Source organism: Camelus bactrianus, chromosome 1, assembly GCF_048773025.1.
Source record: "Camelus bactrianus isolate YW-2024 breed Bactrian camel chromosome 1, ASM4877302v1, whole genome shotgun sequence".
In the NCBI taxonomy this organism is placed as follows: Eukaryota; Metazoa; Chordata; class Mammalia; order Artiodactyla; family Camelidae; genus Camelus; species Camelus bactrianus.
This window is the reverse complement of record NC_133539.1, coordinates 68,095,858-68,122,207: the sequence shown is the minus strand read 5'-3', so window position 1 is coordinate 68,122,207 and position 26,350 is coordinate 68,095,858. Positions and strand designations below refer to the sequence as shown.

Sequence of the window (26,350 nt, the reverse complement as noted above, 5' to 3'; positions counted from 1 at the left end):
TCATCATTAAAATAATTTAGAAGGTTTTCTTTTTCTTTCTTTTTGAAATAGTTTAAATAACATTTATATGACTTACTCCTTAAAAATGTAGTAGAATTCCTTGCTGAAACGGCCTTGACCTGGTGCCTTTTTTGGAGGAGTGGATGTGTGTACTATTTAACAACTTTTCATTTGTTATATAGTAATTGGACCAATTTTCTTTTATATCTTTTATGTAGTTACTTTTGTTAATTGTATTTTAAGAAAGTCACCTCTTTCAAATTGATTTGCATGGAGTTAAGTAATTTCTTATAATTATTTTCATTTCCCCTGTGTTTATGGTGATTTCCACATTATTTAAAGTTGTGTGGTTTTGTGCGCCCTCGTCCCCACCACCCTTCTTCCGATTAGTTTACCAAAAGTTTATTATTTATTTAAAAAAAACCCAATTCTTTCTTTTCTCTATTCGTTTCACTTTTCTTCATCTTCTCTTTCAAGTCATCAATAATACATTTCTTACGCTTTGTCTAGGTTTGTTTTGCTGTTTTCCTAATAGTTTGAGCTTGACTTTTAATTCATATATTTTTATTTCTGTTTTTTAATTAATATAAATAAGGTACACATTTTACTTTAAGGCTTGCTCTAGCTGTCTGCCACAGATTTTGTTAAGCTGTGTTTTGGATTTAGTTCTTTGGCTACGCACAGTTTTTTTAAATGCCAGATCCAGTTATAATGTAAGCCTCGTGAGGACAGGAACCTTGTCTGTTGACTTGCTTTGAGCCTCTCATAGTGCATGTCACCTAGCAAATGCTTCAGAAATATTTTTGTACAAATGAATAAATCCCTGTGAAATAATTGTGGGATTTGTGGCCAGTTCCCTCCTGTCGCTCCTGCTCATCCCTGCCATCTCTGGACAGTCTCTCTCGGAATCTACTAATGTGGAGGCATAAGAAAATATTAGAAATGCTTCATTTCAGAGTTACATTTTCAGAGTATGTTATTCACAGAGTTATTTTTAAAGTCAACCAATACAGTTTCCCCCAAATCAAATAAACCCGAGTTTATTTCACAAAGATTTTTGTAAAGACCAGCCCAGAGAAAATACAGTTGAGTAGAATCAGAATGTTAGAGCTGATGAGTTAGCAGAGGTCATGTCCATGATTTTTGTGGACTTGGGCCTTTTGTTCAAGCTAAATCTTGGAGACAGGCTCAAATCCAGGATGTGAAATGATAAAAACAGACCTGCTGTAGCAGTGGGGAGGGCATAGAGCCAGGGGAAGCCCAAAACCCTACTGCTGGCTGCCTTCCCTCCTGACCTCCTCCCATGTCTCATTCAAAAACCAATAGTTTAAGTTCAAAAACTCTCAATTTTCAGATGAGAATGAAAACAAAAATGCAAAGAAGGCAAATGATTCATTCAAAGTTACTCAGTGAATTAGAGGCATAACGTGGGACTACAACTCCAGCCTTCTGTCTCTGCATTTAGTGGTATTTCTAGGCTGCCTGGAAGCCTCCTGTACCTTGCTCCTGTGTGTGCATTATGATGGACCTGATATTTGATGACACCCCCCCACCCCACCCCCCCCCCCAGTTTGGCAGGCCCAACAAACCTTGCTAAGTCATAGACCGCTTATTTGCTGATCCTGGAGGGGAAAGCTGTGATTCAGACTCTGAGGTCTAAGAATTGCAGACTTAGTTTCTAGTCTCCTGATGAAACTGCTAATCTGGGTGCCAGTGGTGTTTCTGCCGCACGGACACCTGCCCACACAGCATGATTAGAAATTATAATGACGACGACGATGAGTCTTCCAGGACACCCACGTTCTTTGCAAGATATTTCTGCTAATCGTCGCTACCAGAATCAGTTGGAGAACTTTTTTTTCTTTTCTCTTTTCTCTCTTTCTCTCTCTCTCTTTTTTTGTTTTTTTTGAAATTTTTTCCCCCTTTCTAAGTCAACAAAAAATTCTGGTCCAATTCTGATGTAGGTTAAAGATTTGACCTTGACATTCCTGGTGTGTCATCTGCTGTGCAGGGGACCCTAGAACCTTGGATGTGGGGGTAATGGAAAGCACCCTGGGCCACATATGAGAAGATTTGGATTCCAGTTTCAGCAGTGCCAGGAATTTCTTTTGAGCCCTTGGTAGAGGTTACTTCCCATCTCTGCAACTTTGCTTCCCCTTTGTTGAATTTCCCTCTATTAAATTCTCTTGTGCCTGTTTACTAGGATGGTGGGAGTCAGATGACGTTGCTACGTAAGGAAATGCTTTATTAGCGCTGCACTGTCAATCAAGAGGGTTGTTACTGAAGTTATTATTGCGTAGTTGATCATTCAGTCTGTTAAGTTTATGTGTAGTATAGTACAGTCAAATGATACAGGTGTGAAAGCTGGGGAGGCATATTGTTGTATGAATCCAACACTGGTGAAGATTAGGTCAGATAAAGGACCTGAATAATGCCTGGAATGTTGTAGTATACGGGCTCTGCCTTGAACCAGGAAAAATTACTGGCATGAAGGAGAGGTGCACAGGGGGAAAAGAGAGGATTTCAGGAACTAGAAGTCTCAATGGAGAAGTAAAAATAAAACTTAGATATGAAATTATAGGAGGCTAGAGTTAGGGTGTGTGATGGCAGAGGAATGATCTAGAGGCGACAAAAGGCCACTAGAAAAAATGCCTGCAGTGGCTTTGGACCCTGTGTGTCTGGAGTGTGGAGGGACTGGCAGACACACATAGAGAGGCTGCAGGGAAGACAGCATCCTCAGAGAAGACCGTCTCCAAGAAAGCCCTCCTCGTGCCCCCCACGGAGCGTAGAAGCGATTCCAGGACACGGGGTCTGGTGATGGCCTTGTCGTCTCTGCTTGTCTCTGTACCCTCCTGCTAGCGCGGCACTTTTGTTCACAATACTTGCCTTTGAAAAAGAAACTGTTTTGGGCCTTGCATTTTAATTCAAGGTGTGAATATCTGAGGGAATGCTTAGGAGGGGTTCTGACAGGAAAGAGCTGATTTGGGTAATTCTGTTTCTCTTTTGGCGTCACTGTTTCCACACCCAGAAAGTGTTGGCTCCATGACTTGCTTTCTATAACATTCACTACCTTTTTTGAAGGGAAAACACTTTTCTAAAACAAGGGCTAAAAAAATTTCTCAGTGAATATGTTGATATTTTTGTGATAATGCTGAAGCTTTGGGAAGGAGTCAAATGTTTCTGAAAGTCCTTTTCCTTTACTAGGGGACTTCAGCTTATATACTGGGCTCAGATAATCTTAGCTTTTATTCTTGTTATCTGTCTGTCTGTCTATCTATCTATCTATCTATCTATCTATCTATCTATCTACCTATATTCCTATCAAATAATTTTAGCTTTTATTATTGTTTATCTGTCCATCCATCCATCCATCCACTCACCCATCTATGCATCCATTTATCCATCCAACCAGCCACCCACACACCCACCTACCTACCTACCTACGTACTTACTTACCTATCTCGGAAGATGGTAGAATTTAGTTTCTCTTATTCTTTTGATTTTTGTTGGTTTGGTGAATCAAGTCAACTGAGCTGAAAACAAAACTGACTTTTGAAAGAAAAATTAAAAAAAAAAAGTATCCTGTTTCCTTGAAAAAGATTTTTCCCAGGCTAGGTTACATATTTTCACAGACACTTGGGATGGGGACAAAAAAGTCTGGACACACGGAATATCTGAAAACCCTGTGACTGTGTTGGCTAAGCTTTTTTTCTTCTTAGCACAGATAGAGACAGACTCTTTTGCAGTAAAAACAGAGCCAATACAATCTTTGAAACTTTCAAACGTGATTTAGGAAGATGATTCTCTGTATAATGCCAGTCCAAATATAAAACAAAAAAATTTCAACAATTAGCAAAACTGTGAATTTTTCAATTTCAATTTTTTTTCTTTTTTTGGCAAAGTTGGCCTTTCACATTCTATTCCTTTATTTATTTATTTATAATTTTAAAGAAGTCTTTTTAATTCAGCTGATTTCTAGCTTCCAGTGAACCTTTTAACTAATAAAATGCATTGGAAATGTTTTTTAATTTATTATAAGAACACCAAAATGCAAAAGGTCACTTTATGTAATGTCTTTTCTTGTAGTTCAGTGTTGTCAGCTCTTTTCCTGATCGAGGTTTGGTTGGGCTGGAAGCAGCCTGAGGGTGTTCATCCCCAGTAATGTTTACTTGTTGCTGTTGGCAACTCAGAAAAATAGTGGAGAGAGTTCCTTTATGCACTTCACCCACCCGGCTTCTGCTAATGTCAGTATCTCACGTGACTGGAGTACATTTATCACAGCTAAGAAGGTAGAATTGGTCCACATGATTAATTAACCTACAGAAGTTCCTTGAATTTCCCCACTTTTCCACTACTGCTTTATGTCTGCTCCACAATTCAATTTGGGTACTCCTCTGCATTTGGTCATCATCTCTTCTTAGTCTCCTGTCTGTAACTGTTTCTCAATCCTTCCTAGTTTTTCAAGACCTTGGCACTTTTAAAGTGTATTGGGCAGTTATTTTGTAGACTGTCTCTCCATGAATTTACCTGATGTTTTCTCATAGTTAGATGGGGTTGTGGATTTGGGGAAGACCTCCATCGAGGTGAAGCCCCTCTCATGGCTTTGTATCAGGGAGTACCTGATATTAACATGACCCATTCCTGGGATGCCAACACTGCTGCGGATCAGTTTTCTCTTACCATGTTTTAACTAAAGACTGTTTGTCTGGGCTGTTAACACTCTGATTCCTTGGCATATTAGTGGTGGCCATCACTGACTAGTCTTCAAACTACCAGCTTCATTCTAATGGAAGGCCAAGACTCCCAAAGCAAGTGTCTCCCAAAACTCAATTAGAAAATATTGTTCGGCCCCCGAGGCCCTTGTTGGGGCTTGCTACGACTGCCTCTAGTCCTAACCCTGGGGCTTGCCTGGTGGGGAGAGTTGAACCACAGTGCCAGCTTTGTGTATTCTTACCTGGTGAACAGCATGAGGATTGGGGCCTACCTCAGAAACCAAATCTTCACCAGAAAGGAGAACACTAGGGAAAGCAAAAAAGAGTGAGAGACAGGCTCTGCCAGACTTCTGAAGATGCCCCTTCACCTTAATTAGTATGGCTTAATGGATGCTAGCCATTATTGTCCCCCTTCCCATCCTGGAGGAAGAAGTGATGGAGATCGCTTTATCATTTGATAAGGGAACAGAATCTTCCATATCCATGGACCAAAACCAGAAAGTATGAAAAGGGGAAGAGTTTCTTTTTTCTTAGTAGCTTCATACATGGATGCATTACCCATTTCCTGAATTTTCGCCTACCCTGTTTTATTCTCAGAGGATGCACAGTGGGGTTGGGAAGAAAAGTACTGATTGAAGAACCAGAAAACAAATCTTGATTCAAGCCACAAAAAATTGGAGGGTAGACTCTCAGTTCCTCTATGTGATGATACCCCTATCCCAATGGGTAGAGTGGCTAAGTTGCTGTTTTGCTGGTAGGAACCCTTGGTCCTGTTTGGTTTTCCTCATCCTCACATATGAGATGGAGCATTTTCTCTCTCTGACATTTGCCATCACAATGTTCAGCAATCTCTTGGTCTTGAGGTATAGAGTTGAGAGAAATATTTTGCAATATTGGTTTGGTTAGATCTGCCTGTGAGAGTCTAAGTACCTTGATAACTATTGTAGAACTTGTCTCCTTTCTCCAACACACTGTTTCACTCTTTTCAATTCCTAGGAGGTAAAGGTTGAGGAGAGGTTGGAGATGGGCTGGCCAATATGGTAGCCACTAGCCATGTGGCCACTGAACACTTGAAATGTGGCTAATGCCACATGCTGAAAGGATAAAATTTTGTATCTATCTGTAAAATAAATTTCTTTCTATTATTCTTTTAAAATGTGGTGACTAGAAAATTTAAAATTGCCTATGTGGCTCACATTGTATGTCCATTGGACAGTGGTTAGAACCTGGGAAGAGTGTGGAGCAGAGTGAATTGACCTTGTGTTCTCCTCTGAGTTCTAATAATGTTGGCATTAAAGGGAAAAGCTTCAGCAGTCATAATTTTCATTAAAAAAGTCTGATTCAGAAGAATTGGCTCACTTTACATTATTGCTTGGACTGGAGAAGAATCTGACATTTGGTATTTTCATAATTGAGAACATAACTTGCTGACTTAAAAAAAATCACAACATTTTGTGCTTGGCCTTAGGTACCAGACTTTGAGCTCTTTGAAAATAGGGATTGTGTCCTTTCTCTTTCTACCATCCTTTCCCCTCAAACCACACACTAACTAACACACAGAAGGTGGTTAACTGGCATTTGTTGGGAAGCAAAATAACTTTTAAAGAAGTGAAAACCCTATGAAGCTACCCTATATTTATGGTTGGAAGAGAGAAATATCCACCTTTACAAGGCAACCCTTTTTCTTAAGTCAGCCACCTAAACTAAAGAACATTGATCCAAGTGTTTATTTACTTCTTGATTTAATTACCATTCTCATCAGGTGTCCCTGTCAGCTCTGCTTATGATAAAGAATCTTTTCAAAATGCTTAACCTCACCACCCCTCTGGGTAAGGGGAGACAGAAAAAGATGCTGCTTGCACAAATTAATCCTCACCTTGTTCAGATATTATGTCTAAAGGCCTGAAGACTGGATTATCCTTATTTCTCCTCCTGTTTGATCCTTTTCATCATCTGCCTGTTCTGTGGAGGATCTGGGAATAATAATGAAAGATGGGTTTAAGCTTGGACTATATTAACTTTTCATTTGGTTTTTTAATTTTATTCTACTTCGAACTGAGCCAGAGCCTCTGTGAACGCATGACTTACTGTCCCCTACTCTGCCATTCCATTCATTCCCTTGAGTCTTCCTTCTTCAGTACCAGCCCTGGGGCTGGGTGAGAGAGCAGGCTGCGTGTGATGTTGTTATTTGGCCTGAGCCCTGTGCTGGAACATTCAGGATCCTCTGCAATTTTTGATTTTTACATCAAGCATGGTGTAGCCTCTGCTTCATCCCTGAGTCCAGACATAGTGAAGGGCATGTTGTCTTGGCCAGAGGCAAGACTTTTGGCATCTATGATGGCTTTGTTGCTCACTATTCCTAATAAAGTCCTCTTGGAAGAAGTTTTTTTTAGTATACACAGCCTTATTTCTAAGAAATATTTGAAGCTTTGATTCTTCTGCTGAACACAATGGAAAGTCATGGATTCTCTTGGAATCTCTTGTGTACAGGGCGTCTGTGATGAGTGGAAAGAGCATTGGCTTTGGAGTCAGAAGAGCTGTGTTTACTTCCTAGCTTTGCTGTTTTCTAGTCGTCAGACTTGGGACAAGTAGCGTATCATCTCTGAGCATGAATCTCTTCATGGGTCCCTGCTTCACAGGATTGTCAGCTGTTAATGAAGGTGGGGTAACTATTCTAGGGACTAGTCCTTAGGCGTTATGAACACTAAATGAATTGTGATGTTGTTGGTGATAGACCAGTGGCCATCTTCTGTCTTCATTTGGAGGTGGGGGAGGAGGGCATCGGGTGATCGTGTGGTAAAATCCACTTTAATTCTCACTGTGAGAAAAAGAGCAGGGAAAATTGTGGTAAGCAATTGCTTCTAAAAAGCTCGGACTAAAAGCACTTGATGGATTTGTGCTGGCTTCCCGGTAGACTCATCTCTGTACTGCCCGCATTGCACAATTAATAGTTATTACTCAAGAAGGAACAAATAAAAAAAAAGAGAGCAGGCATAAAAACATCCTTTCATCTTCCTGAAGATGGTCCCCCTTGTCAGGTCTGTGGAGCCATACCTGTGAATCATCCTGGGAAAGCACAGTGTGGGTGACTAGAAGGAAGATCTTGTGGTTCATTTCTTACCCACTTCCTGGGCTGGGAAATGTCTAAGCTCATCTTTCTTATCTGCTGATACCTTGTCAATATCTACTACCGTTCACCATGCATCTTCACAAATGAGGGCCTCTTTCTCACATCCTCACGCCAAACATCTTGTGTAGAGAGCCTGTTACTCTCTGGGCAGAAGAAGTTGCAAAGCAAAAGCAGGATAAAGTTGAGAGGGTAAGCCTGGGGCCATGGAAAAGCATTGGAGTAGGTGTATAGAGATGTGAATGTAAGCGTGATCACAGAAACATTCAAGCCATGTTTGTTTCACGAGGGTATGAAATGAATCACAGTCCTGCCCCACAGTGGCCACACTGGCCGTGGGCGCTTTGCTCCTGTGCTTCCAGAGTCTGTGAGTCAAGCTTTGCCACTTGCAGTCTTGAAGCTTAGTCAGACTAGAAGGAAACCCTGACTTTGGGGATGAATGCTCCGAGGGGACATCTAATTCTCCTTTAGATTCAACTTCATAGGCAGAATGAAGGTGAAGGTCGTGATTTAGGGTCTGTTGCTGTGTTGGAATCTAGCTGAAGCAGAGATTCTGGGAGAGCTCCATAATGTCTTCTGAGTTTCAGATTGGTCTTCGGTGAAGTAGGAATAGGGTTGCTGTCCGTCCTGTAGAGAGCACATGCTGCATTGTGCCTGGCACAGAATGAGTTCTCAATAAATGATTGGTGTTGTGGTTGTTACTGTTATTTTTATTATCTGTCAGCACAATCATTTTCCTTGGCCCTATCTTATATAGGGATAGTTTGTGGCCACAGGAGATATTAGTGGTGGAAGTGCTTTGTACTAGAAAGATAGAAACAATCTATAGAGTGAACAAAGTCATTAAAGTAAGCTTGGAATCCATTCCACCATCTTCTTTTTTATTTGCACTCAAGGATAATTTGGCCTCAAGTCTTAGATGTTAACTTTTTGGCTACATCTCTGGGATTTTTTTCCCTTTTCTCTAATCCACCTATTATCGCCCTTAGACAGCCTGTCATGGCCTCCTGCTTGACTGGTTTTCCTGCCTCCAGAACCGCCCAGATCCCTGGTTCTCAAAATGTGGTTCCCTGAACAGCAGCATTGCCATCAAGCCTCACAATTTGCTAGATCTGCAGCATCTCCAGCCCCACCAAATGTGCTGAATCATATGGCATGTTCCCTACCCTGCTGTAGGGCCATTGTCCAACTCCATTTGCTACCACCTTTGCTCTGAGTACATGCTTGGCCAGTGTGTATTTGTTCTGCCTACAGGATATTTCCTGATCTGATTGTTCTCACTCCCTCTTTGCAAGAGATGGTTGAGAGGATAAGCATGGACCATGGAAAAGCACTGGAGTAGAATAGTGACCCAATCCGAGTCACCATTTATAACCTTGACTGTCACAATGGAGTCTCTGCAGTGGTCTTGGTACTTCTGTGATTTCCCCTCATGACCTTTCTCCACACCATGTGGAAAGATCTAAAGATCTTCATATCACACCCACTGCCATATAGTGGCTTCCATGGTATCTAGAAACATTTGAAAGACCTTTATGTGGCCTGCAAGGCCCTGTGAAGTGGGCTCTGTCTTTTCCTTTATCTCCACCATGTAACCACTTTACTCAGTAAACTATAGACACACTGACCTTCCTAGTGTATAAGCCAAGTTTCTTCCCACCTGACCTTCCTCTGATGCCGATGTGGTGTCATCATTCAAGGCTTAGTACAAATGTCATCCCTTTGGAGAGGTCTTCCTTCACCTATAGCTAAGGTAGTACCCGCCCCCACCATTGCTTCTTCCATTATCTTGTTTTATTTTCTACATTATGGTTCTCCGACAGCAGGGTTAGGATGCCTTGTTTTCTTTATGTACACTGCAAACTCTTCTGGTGAGAGACACCTTAGTTATAATCACAATGGTGAAGGTTTGCTGAGTGCTTACTGTCTGCCAGGCACTGCTAATAGTCCGCTCTAATGGATCAGTTGGATTATTTCATTCTCTTAAAGGATTATATGTTGGTGTCTGTCTTCCTTTTGTCTTAGGATGTCAGCTCCCTAAATGTGGGAGCCTTGTCTGTTGCCACTGTATTCCCAGCCTGTGGAAGACTGCCTGACTTAGGAGAGACTCTTAGGAAATGGTTATTTAGGGAATGAATGGGTCCCAGAAGATTATCATTTGGAAACAAATCTACATGCAAGAAAAGAACAGACCCTCTCTCATCCTCTATTCCAGACATGTTCTAGGAGAAAATAACCTTAAGTTGATCTCTATCTTTGGTCTATGAGACGGAGCAGGCATTGGAATCTGATTTAGGATTTGTTCTAGTGGCCTTGAGTGCATCTGCAGATCCTGAAAATCTGGGAGGGAGGTTCTTGCGTGGCACCTTAATGAAAACAAGTCCTTTCTAAAGCTTTAAGTTTGGCGCTTGGCCTGGGTGGAAATATAGGGCCTTCTGACTTGTATGTTCTTTGTGTGCAAGTTGTCAATGTGCGTATGCGAACCTTTTATTATTATGGACTCAGTCGGCAGTAACCATGGTGAGTAGACCTATCACACAGCATTTTTCTGAGTCAGTTTAAAATGCTGACAATTAAATATACCGTACTCTTTTAAGCGATCCATCAGTCTCCCTTGTTGTCATGGTGACTGGAGTATATTTAGAAATGTGACAAGTACACTGAGTTCAATTGCACTTTTGCCAAAACATAGTTTTGCAGCTAAAATTGAATTTCCTGATTGAAGATCCAAGTGCTGTTAAGGGGGCATGATCGTTTCTATACATTATTCTGGAAGCATAACTTACATCATTCTATTAAATCAGCAGTTAAAGACTTACCGGGCTAGTAAAATACTGACATCAGAGGTGGTTATACTTAGAGTTGATGAAATAAAGTGAAATAAAGGCATCTTTTTTTTCTTTAAAAATGAAATTTGGGCCTCATCAATATAACTAATTTAATGATTAATTCCTTTATATATTTAAAAATTATAGGGAAGTGTACACGTGTGTATTCCTCCAGATTATGTTTTTTATTTAGAGAAACTTATCAAGGACCTCCTCTCTCCTACTTGTAATCTATTTTTAGTGGTATCAGGGCATCTTTTTTCTTTTCGTCTAACCTCAGATTGATAAGCATCCTGATTTTTCCCCAACCTCATTCCTTTTAGGTTTCAAATGAAGTGGAGTAAAGAGACCAAATGAACATGACTTTTTGCTCAAACAAAGGAAGAATAAAGGTCTCTTTTGTCTAGTTAGGAACTTGGTTGGAATCCTCGTTTGCCTCTTGTCCTTTGTCCTGTCACCACAGTGCTGAGAATGATGCTGAGTGTGAACTGCTGGCTCATTTGACCACAGAACATTTGGGAACCTATGCAGTGGCTGGGTCATTATTTCATCCCTGATTTCATTCCTGGTTTCTGGTCAAAGACAGATTCTTTGTTCTTGAGATGAGAAACAAGTGCTCCTGGATACTTACGCTTTTCTGTTTCCATGGAGCTGGATGCTTCAGTAACAGGTTGATTTTAAGCCCCTGTAATATGTAAGTTAAAACTGTTGTTATTTCTTTACGCATACTTGGCAAATAGTCTGTTTTGGTAAGAGACATCCTCATTATAATAATAATTGGTAACATTTACTGAGTTTTTACTATGTGCCAGATGCAGTGTATACTAAGCCCTTAGATGGATCATTTCAGTGGAGCTACTATGAGTAGGTCCTATTGTCATTGTCATTTTACATTGAAGAAATAGGTTTAGAGAGGTTTTTTTGTTTGTTTGTTTGTTTTGTTTTTTTTTTTAAATCTTGATCAAAGCATACCTTGAGTAGTAAAGGAGTCTGGATTCTGATCCATGTGCCATATTAACCAGTGTCAGCTCCATGGAAGGCACACAGTGAATATTTGTTGACTAATGAATGGCCTACTCCATGGTGAAGTCATACAGATGCTTCAGTGTTTCTAAATACTCACTAATATGGCAGCTACGTAAAGGTGTAAACCAATAGCAGGATCTGAAGGAAAGTAGAAAAAGTAGCTCATTTACTCTGTATCTTCTTTAGAGGTTTAGAGGTTTAGAACCAAAGAAAAATAGCACAAATCTGGATGGGAATAGACATAATCCCATCTAGTCCAGTGGGTTAGTCTCGGGACCTATTTACACTCTTAAAACTGAGTTTTTGTTTATGTGAGTGATAGTGCTATTCATTATCTTGGAAATTAAACAAAAATAAAACTGGTATTTTAATGAAAGATATGTGTATGAAAATAAGTACATTTTCCAAAACAAACAAATATAAAATTAGTGAGGAAAATAGCAACTGGCTTCTTACCTCTGCATTAAATTTGTTGAGATACTTATTTTGATTAAAGTTTACGGAGAAAATCCAGAAAGGATTTACAGAAAGGCTTGGGAAAAAGAAGTAAAAAAAAAGAGGTAATTGTGGATTTTCTTCTTTGATACTACACCAAAACTTGACAAGTGGTAGTTTCTTAAAGTTTAGTTATAATGGCAAATCTGAAATCAGATCAATAAAACTTTATTTTTTTTTATCATTTGTTATATTAAAATCCACTGGTCTAATTTTTACTTTGAATTGGTCTTCACCTATGATTATGTAACATCATTTGTTGGTCATTTGGAAGATATTGGTTCATGGAGTTATGCATATCTTCCAAATGTTCACATATTTCATTCTTTAGCATTTTAAAAAAGATCACATTCATTATTATGATCACTGATTTTATTAAAAGAATGTTTTAAGTATTAGAAAATTACAAGTGTACAATGGTAGAGAAAGGTTTTCAAAATTCTAATTTTCACTTGAACACTTGAGTTTTATCATTGACAATAAATACTCTTAATTGTTTTCCTTGGAATGGTAGTTTCTTTTAGCCTAGTTTTGAGAAAATGTCTGGCATGACCAAGTCTGAATGAGTGCAGTTTGTCAGTCATTCCTTCAAAAGAAAAAAAAAATGGTGTTTCATGCAAAGATCTGTTAGTTCAGCTCTCAATTCAGACAATCATACAAGTGCATTTCTTGGAGACAACCATTATAGTTTGGGGTTCAGCAGGAGTTCTTCATGAATACTTCCTGTTATCTCACACAGGATATTTTAAAAAAGGTACCAATCTTACAACAAAGATATAAAAACATCAGAATTGAGATTGAATAAAGTTAAGAATTTTTTTTAATGCATTAAGGACAATCTTAAATGGGACAACCCCCCTCGGCCCTCCCCCCCTTTACTGTGGGTGCTTGGTGATGAAAAGTACAATGACTTTCCGTACATTTTGATGCCACTTCCTTGATTCATGTTAACACTCCAGACATTTTTACTCACTTACTACTTTTGCACCATTGATGTAAATAAATGTCCATACGGTGAAAAAGGTTCGTAACATCTTAGTATGATGAACTTGCAGTCCCCTGTGAAGGTCTAGAGGACCCACTCCGAGTTTGTGGATCACACATTGAGAGCCACTGATCTAATCCAGTCCATGCATTTGATAGGAGAGGAGAGCTGGAAGAGACCTACACAAGACAACTCCCCCACCGCCACTCCCCTAGGTAGTGGTGGAACAGGGGCAAGAACTCAGTTGTTAGTGCATTCCTCGTTTTATTTTTCTTTTGATTTCCTGTTTCAGTTTCAGAAATCTCAAGGTAGATGTTTCTGATTTTTTTGGTTAATATGGTGATGCCAATATAGAATTATTGAATATATTTAAGAAGATTTCTATATTTTTTGCATATTAAACCCTTTGTGTATTTTCCCTTCTATGCACTCATCACTGCACCATTGCTCTCTCTTCTGCTTTTCAATATTTCAGTAGTAGCCATTGATGCCTCTTGAAACAGAACATGCTTTGTCTTTGCTAAGATGGAGAGATGTTAAGGAGCAGTTGACTGCTTATTCATTTTCTGGTTTAGAATTCCAGCTTTGTGGGGAAAAAAGAATCATTGAGTTTGGGCTCAAGCAGCCACTTCTTTCTTCACCTAGATTAGTTAAAAAAATCACAGGAAAGTAAATTGTTCACACAAGCATTATCTTTCGTATCACTACAAGTCTTCTCATTGGCCAATTACCCTCAACCTTCAATTCTCTATGAAAGCGTCTCTCTGTCACTCTCTCTCTTCCTCTCTCTCTTTTTCTCCATCTCTGCAAAGGGGAGGTTGTCCAATAAAAATTACTTTCTATTTTGTTTTTGCTTATGTTAATATTTTATGTGATCTGTTTTCTCCAATGAAAATTGGTCAAATTGTGAAATTGTAATGAAGGATGCTGAGAGAGGCAGTAGAACCAGACCCAGTTATTGCATTTTTCTCTTGAATACCTCCTTCCTGTTGTAGAGTAGCTTTTCAGGAGGCTGAGGGTTGAAAGAGGTTGCATTGTATGAAAATGAGTAAATCTGGCAAACCGTGAAAGTAGATTTGCAGACTCTCAAATGTATTGTTCTCTCATTTTCGAGTAAGTTGGATGTTCTTTTGCAAAATGTCATTTTTTCCTATTTCTCATCCAACTTCTGATCGCTTTCCCTCACTTGTGAGCTTTGTCAGTTAAACTTTGTTTTCTAACCTCTGATTCTTCTCCCATGACTGTTTTTGTTACCTAAAAGTGTGATCAGATTTGGCCTTTGATCACGCCTGTGAATCAGCTCTTCCCTAAAGCTAGGCCTTCAGTAACTTCTTCTTTCCACAGAGCTGATGTTTCCTGATCTGCAAACCATTTAGTCTTTTTCTTTCTTTTTTAGACTTCTACTTATGGTTTTTCCTAGGCATTTATTAGGCTTGAAAATTGCCTAGCAACAGTTCTAACTCTTCACAGTGTGTTTTCTGCCTCCTTGTTGGAACGTCTGGAGCATGGGGACTGTCCTGTGCTTGGTGCCTCAGAGGAGCTCCATGGATGTGTTGAATGGATGTTATTTTTATCCAGAGGTCTCTTCTTCAAAGGACATTCTTCAGATTTTTATCTAGTGATCTGAGCTGTTGCTTATCTCTCAATCCTGGACAGCTAAATCTCTGAAGCACAGAGCTGCACTGGCCCATCTTCTAATGCCGACTCCCTCCCACTGCCGGGATGTCACGCATGCCTTTCCTGGCAGATGGCCACTCAGCCTCTGCTTGAACACGTCCAATTCTTTGTGAGGCAATTTGTTCTCCTGCTGGACAGCTTCATGTTGAATGTCCTCCTTTGCATTGCTCTGAAACTGGATTTTCCAACATTTCGACCCTAGTAGTTCTAAGTTGCAGATTTTTCAAAAGCATAATATGACTGACATAGGTCACACCCTCAGATAGCTGAAGATAGCTTTAATTTCCCCATCCACCTTCTTTCCTCCTTCAGTCTTCTTTCTCGCTACCTACATCCTAGGACCTAAGAAGGTTTGGATGCTCATATTTTTTATGCCTCCCCTATTTTCACAGGACTTTCTAGATTTCCATCCTGCCCTCCCACTCAAAATGCCTCTTTCAGCCCCACTTCTTTTCTCTGTTACTGTAATGAAAACAGTCTGAGTTTGGGGGCCTCCAAGTTGGGATATGAATTCTAGTATAACTTGGTGTGTGAACTTGATCAGGTTACTTACTCTTTCTAAGCATTCATTTACTCAGATGCAAAATGGATATGTAGTGATTTCCGAGAATATTTTTTAAGGATTAAAGTATGTGAAGTGCTTAGCTCAGTTACAGAAACATAACATGCTTAAAAAATATTACTTTTAATTTGGTCAACTTTTTCGTCTTTGATCCTTTTTTTTTCCCCCCACACATGACTTGGTTTTTAGAATTTATTATTTCAAGAATTTCTCCTTCCTCCTTTCTCTTTCTTTCTCCATTTTCTCCTATTTGGATTTTATTTATACCTATAATCTTAAAAAATTCACATTACCCCTAGATTTGTTTCCCCCTTTGTTTTTTTAATTTTGTATCACTTAGCGTATGGCTTTTCTCTATGTGAATTTTCTCAGCTCCTGCCTACATTTCTATTCATACGTTCAGCCTTTTTAATCCTTTTTGTGGAAGACACTTCTTCACCCCTCTAGTGGGTTAATTTTGGCTGGGCCATTGCAGGTTACTGAACCACTCACTTAATAGATTTTAGAATCATTTAATTGAACAATGTGTTTTTTTAAATGAACTGATGAGTTCATTTCGGTTAACCTACTTACTAAACGCGTCTTACCTGACATGTATTGAGCTAAGTGCTACAGGAGTGACAGGAACACTGGTAGCATTTGTTCATGCAGCCATTCCATATACATTTTCTTGAGAACCTTCTAAGGACCAGATTCTGGATTTGGGGTTTGAAGTAAAAAACCTGAGTTAGACAAGGTTTCTCTCTTCAAGACATGCAATCAAGCAAAAGTTACAAAACAGTTGTGGTAGTTTTAGTGATCTAGATGTGAAACTAGGCATTGTGACCATCTTCAGAAAGGCCTCTTCACCCAACCTTTTTGGGTCACCAAAAGCTTCACAGCATAGGAGATGTTTAATGGCTGAGAAGGAGCTCAGAGTCCACTGGAAAGATAAGACCCATACTCGGGTTTAGTTATGTCTGGTTATAAAGCCAGCCTCTAAGTTCCATGCATTACCCTTGACTCCCCTGCCCCCACTCCCCAGAACTGCATCCGTGCAACATTTCCCTGTTTTCTGTTTAGGGGCCTTAGAACCAACTTTTGGGACCTAAGTGCTGTATGAGTGCGTATTTCTATTTTCCAAAGTAGGACCAATAACACATATACATAAAAATAATCCCATGATGGTAGGACACATTACAAAGTCTTCCTCTATCCATCATTCATTCACCTCTTGTAGAACAGCTTACTGCCTGTGGGTTTCCTAAGCGAGTGTCTTAAGCACTGTTACCGATAGATATTAGCACAAGAATTAGCACTGAATAATTATGTATTGAGGATTTGCAAAGAATTTTTTCTCTCTTTAGTCCTAAGTGATAACTGCTGTGTTGTTTGATTTTATTTAGATCACAAGACCAGCTCTGCCCATAACCAGGTATCAGAGAAAAGTCCCTGTTCCAGTCTGTGCCTCAGCTTTGTCCCTTGTCAAATGGGAATATTACTACTATTACTAACAATAAAACCACTTTCGCCTCATTGGAGTGAGGTGGAGAGTAAAATCACTCGTCCATGTGGAAGCATAATATATGCAATGGATCACAATCGTAAATACAAAGTGTCCCTTTCGAGTGACCAGATTGTCAGCTATTTTGTCAAGCTAAGTTCAGCTTAATTTATTTTTCTTGTTTCTCCAAACTTTCTGAGGTGGCTTCATGCCTTACTTTCTTCTGTTTACCCACTAGGGACTGCCGGCAAGTGCTATATATTCAATAAACATTTATTGATTGATTTTTTTTTTTTTTTAAGTACTGATCTTCTAAAGTCCAGTGCTGGAAATTTGTGAGCTACTTAAGATTTCTGCTTAGGATTCCTAAAGCCTCTGATTTAATTTCTAGATTATAAGTTCCATTGATAGACCCTTATAAATATCACATGAAGAAGTTGAGCATTACCTTTAGGCCAAAGCAATTTACTTTTTAAAAATCTGATTAATTTCAACACAATCAGCCAGGATGTCAGAAGATCTCAGTGCCTTTGATAGATGCTGACAGGTGAGGAAATTAAAATCAGGGAGGGAAGCAATTAAATACTGGCAAACATTACTTTAACGAGACAACCAAATCGTTCATAAGCCATGGGGTACGTTGTATTCTTGATAAGTGTCTTGGGTATCAGGTGAGCATGCATTTAAAAATGTTCTTCACACTGTATTTGATGATGGGAGTGAGGGCCGTTCCATGTTTGTCACTTAATGCCTTTGGCCTAATCTCACATTTCAATTGCTTTTGGGGTCAGACTACCTAATAATCACGTTTAAGATTAAGACATTATTCAATTTATAAGTGATCCTCTCACCATCACCTTTATCGATCCATAAAACTTAACAAAATTGCACAGAAGCTAGACAAAATAATTCTTGGCCTTTTCACGGTGGTTTAGGAATAACCATGTTGACCCACGAAAAGAGAAACAGAAAAATGTATATTTCGTACAACTTCTGATGTAAAAGATTTGGGAATTGTAGTGCTAAAGCCAGAGCCTAGGTTCTCAATCCCCATTCCAGTGTTCTTTTCAGGATAACACCCCCTTATTCAGAAAGAACATCTGGGGCCACAGGACTGAAGAGTTTGGAAGTTTCTACAAGGCTCTGTCAGCTGCTCCTTTGTACAGCAGCACTTGTAAAGTGGCAAGCATTAAGGGACATCTGTACGTTGGTCTTAGTGAGTCTCATGCCAGTTGGCTGGGATTTTTGTTCTTAATGTTAGGATCATCATCCTAGAGTTACGTTGCTTAAAAATTGTCGTGGGATGCAGTGGTCAAATCAAAGGTTACCATGGTTTGTGAAAAACCTATTGAAACAGGTCTCTCTGCTCTCTTCATTTCCCGTGTCCGTCCATTCCTTTCTTCTTTTTTCCTTATTCCCCGTCATCTTTCTTTCCATTCTTTCTCTCTCTTTTTCTTCTTGGCTTCATTTGTTTTTTCCACCCCACCCCCAGTATAGTAGAAATTATCAATTATTTTATACTAGTCCCAGCTAGGTCTAGTGAGTCTTGCTTTTGCAAAGATTCTAATTAATAGGTTGAAATTTTGTGAATTAGACATTGAACATGCAGTTTTCCTTATTTTTGGTTGAAATTGTTTCTGAAGATGAGAACATTCTTCTTGGGAAAGGATGGGTGATTGGATAAAGGATGCAGACCTGCCAGGTTCTGGGTCAGCAGTCATAAAATACACAGAGGCTGCCAAAGATAACTGGCTTCATTACCGAGACTTTAGAGTGGGATTTGCCAGTCGTCCCAGATGTCTTTCTGGGTTTAGTAGAGACCTCCGTTGCATTGGGAAATAGTCGAGTTACTAAGGACCTGTGCCACTCCACCATGTGAGAAGAGGCCGGTGAGCTTCTTAGCTGGAAGTTTGCAGCTTTCCTACGGCGTGAGATGAAACTTAACTGATGCAGACCCCTTCACGAAAATTCAGTGTACCGCCTTCTGTTTTCTGTGGCTTGTGTTTCGATAGCTTGCCCAAGGAGGTTGCATCTCTGAAACTTCGCTGGGGAGAGCTGAGAAAGTATTCATGGTAACCCTGCCTCGAGCACCCCTCAGCTTAGTAATGTGTCACCTTCTGGTTAGACCACAGATGTGAAGTCTCTCTGCTTTCACTTGCCAGTGAAGCAGGACTCGGTACTAAATGTACTTTGGGGCCTTGACAATGGACTTCTGTAGGGTATAGCTTCATTTCACCTTTTCCTCCAACTAGAGCATCTCCTGCAGTAGAAGGGGCCTTACTTGTTTGGGGGTCGGGGTACAGGGTTAAACTTTTATCTGCTCCATATTAACCATGTGATCTTTGAAGTTTAGTTTCCTGATTGGTGAAATTGGGGGAATAAGGTTTCATTGGGGTTATGTCAAGGATGATTTGAGATGAAATGGTCATGAGATATTTTTCAAACTGTAAAGTATAATGTCAAAAGAGGATTAATGTTTTGATGTTTGTGGCATATGAAAAGAACTTCTTGCAGAGTATTCTATCAACCACGCCGTACGCATAATCTGATTTCAGTTCTATATGAAAACGGGATATATTAATAAAGCTTCCCAGAGGTCTTTTACTTCTCAGTAAACCTATCTGTATGTTAAAACAAAGCCCTTTGTTGCTGCAGGCCTGTTGGAGGCTCTGGCTCTCTGAACCTAAGGCACGGTCCAGGCACAAACTTCAGAGCGCCCTGCGGTACACCTGCAGCTCTTTCATCTAAAGCAGCTTCTCTTGCTCTTCGGGGTTGTGGGGTCATATAATTCTTAAATTTTGAGGCTTTGCCACTTGGAACCGAAGTTCTTTGTGCTGCTGTTAGGTGAGGCCGTTTAAGATTAACGTGGATAAATAGTGTGATATTTTAAAACTCGTGGCACGAATCAAGGAGATACCCAACCCAGAGATATCCTCTAGCTTTGTGTGCTTAGAGTGTCATTCTTTGATCACATAAGTGTGGGCTCATAGGAAGATTGTTACCATTTTGTATACCATCCCGTCTGTACCTATAGATGCGAAATAATGGAGGAAAATCTTCCCAGAAAAGTTTAATTGAGGTTTGGCTATGAAGTAGATATTATAAGCTTCTTAACGTATAAGGAAATTGACACTCGGAGTTTAAGTAACTTGCCTAAGGAAGACAAGTCTGACTGGCTCTAAATCCCGTGTGTTTTTCCTACTCCCTCATGTCCATCAAATAGCTGGTTTTATTCCATTATTCCCTCCTCCATTCAGTCTAGTGGATCAAGTCCGTGAGCTGTTCATCCTTGTGTTTTCTCAACCTCGTATCCTAGGAGAGACTGAGGTATAAAGGAAAGACCACTGGACGAACAGGAGGAGCCCAGAGAGTCCGAACTCGCACCTGGCCGTGTGCTGCACTGTGCAGTCTTGGGCACATTACCTACCCTGTCTGAACTTCAGTTCTCACATCTCTAAATTGAAGGCAATAATACCCGTTTCGCAGGACATTCATGAAGTTAATCAGGAGAGAGAAGTTAGTTCCCTTTTGATCCTCCTTACCCCTCTGTGAGCTTCTATTTCCTTACCTATGAAGCGAGTAGCATAATCTCTTTCTTCACCAGGTTGTCATGGGGTGAAATGAGATAATGGATATGGAAGTGTTTTGCAAAACAAGAAACTGCTATGCAGATAAATGAGTTTATGATGATCGATGAATAAACAAAGCTTAGAATCGAAGAGTAACTTTTACCTGTTTCATTTACAGACTAGCATTGCAGTCTGCTGAACCTCGTGTCCACTACCGTTCCAAGAGCTTGCTCTCCAAGGTAAGAAAGGCTTGGCATAAACACATTTATGAAGTGCAAATAGGCATCTTAGCCAATAATGCTTAAGGCTAACTCTACTCCCAACAGAAGAAATACAAAGCTGTTTCATGAGCACCAAAACCTGAAAAATGGCCACAACAATGAATATCCCCCCTTTTATGTCTTCTTGATTTAATTTCCCTTTCAATTCCTAGTTTTTTAAGGTTTCATACCAAAAGCACAAACATCTGGCGACACCAAAGATTCAGACTTAAGTAATATTTAAGTTTCATAATATGCCATGTCCTAGGATGTTCTTGTCTGTTGCTGTCTTGTGTCCCCGGCTAGTATGTGGCAGGGGGCTTTCTCTCCAGTGTCCTGGCCTTTGATTGAGTGTGTTTTTTACTACACTGTGCTGCTAGAGTTACCTGGCTCTGAAGGGGCCAAACTTTACTAGTCAGGTCGGTTGCTGTCTCTTAACCACCCTGAAAAACATCTTAAAAAGACATAATCTAAGGCTACAACAACACACAGCTTTTAAGAATACAGAAAAGGAGCTAGAGTCTTTTGAACCCCAGGACCCATAGCATCTGCACACCACGCTCCTGGGGAACCAGTATAAAGGAATAAGCCTTTGGCAGAAGAATTTATTCTTCATGAGTTTGTCAAGAAAACAGAGACTAGTTTAAAAAAAAAGTATAATAGTTGTAAAATTTGCAAATTGTGAGTTTTCTTCTTCAGATAACCAGCTGATACCTGTACTTCCCAGCTAGCTCTGCTCTGCTCTACATAATCTTCTAGAAGTCATAGCCAAACAGAGGTGAAGTAGTCAGTATGGTGTTCCTAACTGCAGGCCTTGTAGAATAGCAACTCTGTGGAACATTTGATACCAACATTTAAAGCACTTTAAACATTTGTTCTGCTGAATATTTATATTATCCCTTTGGTATGTTATTTCCATAATCTTCAACATGATTTTACTTACACAGACCTTTGAAAGAATTTAGGTTTGCTGGTCCTGCCCCATTATTTGTAGGAGTTAGCAGTTTATAATATGAGTGGAAATTTTCACGTTACATACAGTCGTCAAGGCTGATACTCACCATACACATCGAATAAGAACAGGTCATGTGCAAACAAGGTAGGTGAAGGGACACATGGACTGTGAAACGTCCGTATTATTAGATCAGAGCAGCCCCTTGTGTCGTTTAGATTTTATTCTCATTCCTACAGAAGACAAGTCTATTAAAAACAAGACGGTAGCCACAGATACAGGAATGGCTCCAACTCATCTTTTGGTCCCTCTCCAGTCCATAAAATGTCCCTGGAAAAACTCCTTTCCTGTGTATTCATATATTTTCATAGATAAACATATCAAAAAGTATGTACTGTACACGTGTGATATCGTAGGTTTGGGTAGCTCTGTGAGGCAGAGATCTGTTTGTTCATTTGGAAACTGCAGTCATTATATTAACTTTCCTCCAAATGCCAGTTGTTAAATATCATTAAAATAAATTTTGAAAAGTGGTTAACTGTGTCCTCTTTGCCACTGATACCCATCTTAAAACTATAAACTGGAGTTTAACCAAGATTTGAAAGGTCACGAAAAATTGCTCTTGAGAATTGCCCTTTCCTTCCTTCTTTCTTTCCTTCTTTCTTTCCTTCTTTCTTTCCTTCTTTCCTTCCTTCCTTCCTTCCTTCCTTCCTTCCTTCCTTCCTTCCTTCCTTCCTTCCTTCCTTCCTTTCTTTCTTTAGTGTATTTCATGGGGCAAGAAGGATTAAAAACTCAAATCACCTTTGGAAGACAGAGAAGTAAATATTCTGAGCGCAGGCTACAGAAATTTAAAATACTCTTGTGGTAATAACTGGTATCAGTGGCAGTAATGAAGAAAGAATAACAGTTTAAATAAATAATTAGGCTTGACAGTACATGTGTCAACAGGTACCCACTTAATGAGTGTGATCATTGTTTTTCTCGGCTTTCAACGTTGAGCCACTGACTGTGGTGTGTTCCCTGTCCCACTTCCAAACCAAATCTATTTAAAGCTGTACTTTATGGAATCTGAAACTGTATACGCTGTTTACTATTTAGAGCTGATACCCGGTGTTCTTGAACGGGGAAGATCTGAACTTGAGCAAGACCAGGCTTCTGGCCTCGGGTAGACCGTTGATTGTCCCTGTTTTCCATAGGGTGGTTCATTAGCAAGGATGAATAATGCCCAAGTAATTCTTTGGACTTGTCTATGTGGCTAAAATGAATCGTTTATTATTATTTGATGGAAACACTCCTACTCTGCCTTAAATAAGTCAGTTAGTATTTTTTGAGGTGGAGGCAGAGGCTGTAGTTATAAGAGGAATTATTTTCTTGGTTACCTCGATCGAATCTCCAGTTTTGCAGAAGTGAAGCAATGTGTTACGTTCTATGAACCAGAAGTCATGAGGATCTAATTCTACTCCCAGCTCTGGCTGTGCCACCTTGGACAAGTCACTTTCCCTCTCTGGCGTCCATTTTGGCATCTAACTACAGATAGAGTTGGACCTGTTGGTTATGGCATTACTTCTAGTCAAATGTCCTATAATCTGTGATTTTACTTCTTGGCCAATCTTTTCTTCCTCCTGCTGCCGTTTCCCCAAAGTCACAGGAGAATCCTGTGTCTCTACCACTGAGCCAGTGTGTGAAAATACTTGGTCTTTTTAGTTTTTTGATTCTTGTACATACCAGGAGGGCAGTTAGTGATTTGAATTATATATACACTATGATTGGACATTTATGAAGTGATTGGTCCCTACCTCCAGCAACATTCAGTTTCTGGTTAGAAAGGAAAAAAAAAAAATCCATCTTCCTCCATGTTTCTCTGCTCTGTAATCTGGGTCTCAGTTTTAGAAGATCTGGGAAACTTCTCCACTGGTAACACTGAGAGGTTCCTCTTCTATTATTTGACTTTTTCAGGGCTGCGTCGGTGACCTGTAAGGAGAGATCAGAACGTCAAGGGTGGAGGAGACTTTGAGAACCAATCTAGCCAAATCCTTTCATTTCAGAGATGGAGGTTTTGGGGTCAGGGAGGGAATCTGATTGGTCTAAGGTTTTAGTGGCAGATCCTGGACTAGAATTCTTTCTGGGGGAGGACTCCATAGTTGTATTTCTGTTTTAGGAGATAAAGCTCTTCGTGTGATGTGTCCTTTCTCTTTCCAGTATTTAAAGGGACATTTTCTTTCAGGCAAAACCAATTCCATTGTCAACACAGGGATGTGAGATGTCCTTGAAACATAGGTGGAGGTCAAGCATCTTCCTTCACTCTGTGAGGCACAGAATAGAAGATTCTGGCTGCTTTCTGCTCTCTGTGTCTATTAGGAGACTGGATTCCCCTGCGGTTCTTCCTGTAAGAGATTACTTGACCCTGATATCACTACTGTTTGCTCCACTCGCCTTTTGCCCTTTTCTGATCCAATGAATTATAGGAAGCTAAGGATGAGTTCCTAGCTGGCTGTGTATTGTGCATAGTTGGGAACATTAATAAAGAGAAGACAGATGCAGGATTAATAAGCAAGAGGACAGGAGAGTAATAGCCAGCACAGTGAAATCTAGTTCAAGGCCTGTGGTTCCCAGTCACTGCCCTACACAAGATTAATAGCAGCATCTCTAATTCGTCCAGACCATTTCTCTGCCTCGTTCTTGTGGGACTACCTGGGCCTGAGAAGCAACTGGAATGAACTTTGCAAAAACCAAACTAATATTTTCATGAGATTTCCAAGTTCAGAGAAGAGAGTAGTAATTATCTGTCAGTTAGAAGATAACTTAGAGGCCAGTGGGTCTAAATACTTACCTTATACCTCATAATGCTGACATACAGAGTATGGGAATCATTTTACTGAGTCTCAGGTTCATATCCTACTTAATTTGCAGTGACTTTGGTGAAGACAGGACCTTCCTCTGAACCTCAGTTTCTCCATCTATGAGATGGGAGGAGGAGGGGGAGTGTGGTAAGATCCTGTAGCAACTTTGTAGCCAGGCTGAGTCTTGAGTTCAGAGCCGCTCTCTCTGGTTTGGAGTGTTCATCATGAGAACTTCCACTGACCATGCTTTCTCAACTGCATGCTTGTAACTTTCAGCCTTGTTTTATTAAATAAACTTTTTCTCTCTCTGCTGACAATTCCCTTTCTGTCATGGGACTTGCCTAAGGGCCAGTAGTTTTTAATCTCTATGTGTGTATATATATGTGTGTGTTCAGTGGTAGGGGAGAAGATTATGGAATATTTGGAAATTCAGATGAATCTATGAAATAGTTGGAAAATGCACATCTGCATAAGACGTTGTCTGTAATTTCATGAGATTTGTCAACCCTCTGAAGGCCGTACATAAGTTCTAGGTTAAACAAAAGATGTTTTTCAATGTGGGAAGTCTGAGATGACATTTGGGTAACATAATTTCCTTTGCTGTTGGATTTCTCACAGTTCACCCATTGTTCTGCTTGAAGTGTCAGACTCATTTATGAGCGTGACTCTGGACATTTATATGTTTCAAATTGTTGAATGATGTTTTCATATTGAAGCTTATTCTTCTTGTTTCACTCACTCACTCACACAAATGTACTTTTGCCCAGAATCTGCTAAATGCTGTATATTTTAATGCATCGTTTAATTTAATCTCCTAAAATAAGAAATTATTTTTTCCTGCTTTTCATATGTGGAAACTGAGCTCCAAGACAGTGAGTAATCTGCCTGAAGTCCTACAGAAAATAAATGGCAAAGTCTGGGTTCAAATCGAGATTTGCTTCAGTATATGTGAGTACCTCCAGAGATAACACTGAATATGAATAGGGACAATGAAACAGTTCTGTAAACTGTAGAGATTCCTGGTAGAAGATGGTCAGTGGGTCCTCAAGGAGTACAGTGAATATGTGCTATGGGCGTTCAGAGGGACAGGATCACATATCCTGAATCATTTATATGATAATTCATTAATTAAACACTCTTCTGGTACCTTACGGCAGACTAAGAAAACTTGCGCAGTTGTGTAAACTGCATTATAACAAACTCATATTTTTCCTTTTCTTTTAAATTTGTTAGGTTAGCGGTCTTGGTTTCTCCATTTTTGTAAGTGAGCAGAGGAGGAGGCAGAGTGGTTCGGGCCATGGAGCTCTGGTCATACTGCAAGTTATCAACTGAATTGGAATTTCAATGCTTTGGGGAATCCGTTTGTTGTTTTCTCCCTGTGATATTGAGCGTGGGATTTTTACCAGAGAGAGACTTCTGGCCATGCACAGATCAGCACAAGTGCAGATGTGAGCAGCTAGAATTTGGATCATGCCAAGATGTAATGACTGCCATGTGTGAAGCTAATACTCAGGGCTTGGTGACCCACTGTGAGTCTATGTGGGAGCCGGGAGAGTGAAAGCTGGTGGGAGACAAGGAAGAGGCCTTGGAGATTGTCAGGTCAGCACTTCCAGAAGGGAAGATGGAGCCCCAGGAAGGGGTAGCAGTGGGTTTATAGTAGAACCAGAACCAGAATTCATACCAGCAGTCTACAGCAATAGTGCCTCAAATTTTGGCTCATCCTTACACTCGATAGGCAGATATACCTGGGTTGGGAACCCAGCATTATTAGCTATGTGAGGTTGGATGCATTACTTGATTTCCTTGGGTCTCAGTTTTGTTGTCTGTAAAATGG

The 26,350-nt window shown here is 40.0% G+C and overlaps 1 protein-coding gene across 14 annotated transcripts in view; it reads left to right on the top strand.

Moving 5' to 3' along the window:
• LPP (LIM domain containing preferred translocation partner in lipoma) overlaps window positions 1-26,350 on the top strand; it is a 629,538-nt gene that overhangs the window by 139,111 nt on the left and 464,077 nt on the right. For 11 of the 14 annotated variants that reach the window (XM_074366147.1, XM_074366073.1, XM_074366100.1 and 8 more), the window contains one exon: window positions 20,643-20,703. The exons of the other annotated variants lie outside the window; for them this stretch is intronic. The gene's annotated coding sequence lies outside the window, so the exon portion shown is untranslated. The remainder of the gene's footprint in view (window positions 1-20,642; window positions 20,704-26,350) is intronic. 14 annotated transcript variants of the gene reach the window in all.